The sequence below is a fragment of the Oratosquilla oratoria genome, chromosome 23 (assembly GCF_046742065.1).
Source record: "Oratosquilla oratoria isolate Oo_2021 chromosome 23, ASM4674206v1, whole genome shotgun sequence".
Classification (NCBI taxonomy): domain Eukaryota; kingdom Metazoa; phylum Arthropoda; class Malacostraca; order Stomatopoda; family Squillidae; genus Oratosquilla; species Oratosquilla oratoria.
The window spans coordinates 869,836-871,979 of record NC_134799.1 but is presented as its reverse complement, the minus strand read 5'-3'; positions in this window follow the sequence as shown (position 1 = coordinate 871,979).

Genomic DNA, 2,144 nt, shown 5'->3' with positions numbered 1-2,144 from the left:
AGTGAGAAAAACTGTTCAAAATTACAATATCGCTTACGATAAAAACTAACTTTGGATTTCTTATGGAGAAGATTCCAGCCCTTTAACCTGGAAGTAAGATGTTCAGATTCCTTTTTTGACAAGTTTAAATCCCGCACAATATTATTCAGATTTCCCTGACTCAATAAATGTGATTCACTTGAAGAACAGATTGGCATAAGGTGCATACAATCTCACGCAGTATTGCCAAAATCAATGTTGCCAACAACTCGATTGAAATTTATCCAACGTAACACATGTAACGTAACATACCGTGCAACACAAAAACTGTGGGTGATGGAAAAAAAATTACATTATTTTTGGATTCTGCATGCAAAAACATATAAGGAAAAATTCTTTGCTGACCAGTGGTACTGATGTTCCCTCAATCAACTTTCTTGTGAATGATGAGCTTGGGCCTGGGGTTCCCAACCTTGGGCACACGTGCCCCCAATAGTACATTTGTAGTATTTTGGGGTTACATTAGGCTATTCGAGCACTGTTGTAATTTCCGCCAACATAGCTTTATGAGTCAGCATTTTCAATGCTACATATTGGTGTGCAGCGGTGGTGGCAGCCCGCTACCTCTCCCTACGCCTCCGAAGAGAGACCTCCGTCTGAAGAGAGACCGCCGTCTGAAGAGAGACCATCGTCTGAATAGGAGAGACCGTCCGTCCAAGACTACCCATGCTACCCCTCCGTGACGTGGCTGAGTAGGAGAGACCGACCGGTTACACGACTAGAATCGTTAGCCCAGAGCAGTGATTTACAGCAAAGCAACTTCAACACTTCAAGCAACTCAACACATTAACGCATCAAACTCCAGTCAAGTCACAAGGACGCCCAGTGCTACGCAACGAAACCCAGCATCAATCAAGCCCAGCGCAGTTGACTTCAAGACTTCATTCAAGCCCCCACAATCCAATCCAGATTGAAAAATCGAGGGAACTGCCCACAAGACTTCATTCAACCCACGCACCTACTTCAGCATTTGCTCAAGACAACCGACCTTGCCACCCATCCGGCACGTAGCGTCGTCATACGCATAGCGAGGCATTGTCACCCGCCCATTGCGTAAGTAATACTACCATAAGAACATCTTATGGTCTTGTGTATGTTATCAGATTTTTGTGCTAAGACAGATATGTGAAAAAGGTTTAGGAAAAGGTGATAATGTTTTTTTGGGGCCTTTATGAATTTGGAAAAGGCTTATGACAGGGTAGACAGGAAGGCACTGTGGGTTTTTTTGGAGATACACGGGATAGGAGGAACTGTAACAACGAATACAAAGATGTATGAAAGTGTTGTTGCAATTTTTTTCAAGTACTTGAAAAAACTGTAATAACAAGAGAAACATCGCACCAATAAAGGCTCCGTCCTCTCATGGTGTTAGAATTTCGATAGAATACAAAGATCATAATGAATGTTAAAAAAAAAAAAAAAAAAAAAATTAAGCATGTTTATTTCAAGTATTTAGGTAGAATAATCATAGAGAGTGGAAGATCAGAAAAGGAATTCAGAACACGAATAGGTGTAGGAAAAACAGCATTTGGAAAACAAGAAAAGCTTCTAACAAACTTCTAACAAACGCATACACCACACCCACCCTCAGACACCCTCCATTGGAGGGTGTCTGAGGGTGGGTGTGGTGTATACATTTTCCTTCACTCAGTACCACCAAGCCGAGACGTGCTTACCGAAGTTACCGCTCTCTGAGTGAGTGTTATGGTATAGCTTATCGAGTTATCGGTTAACGAAGCTTTACCGGTAGCAGAATTTTTGTCGGTAAGCTATCATTAAGTTTGTTGCCGATAAAACCGGTAATTTCACCGGTAGCTGCCCACCACTACCCGTCAGTACCACCAAACCGAGACGGGCTAACCGAGACCTTAGCGGTACACTCGCTTAACCGTAGAAGTTTACCGGTAACGTTAGCGGTCGCTTAACCGTAGAAGTTTACCGGTAACGTTAGCGGGCCGTGGGCGCCATCACCTCTATGATGGTGGTAAAACTTCGACCAAATATTACAGCTCAATTCAGTTTCTTCTTTTTTTTTTATACAGACTAAAATAGATAAATTATTGGCAACCTCTGGCAACCCCATTGCATATTCTGTATATTGAAAT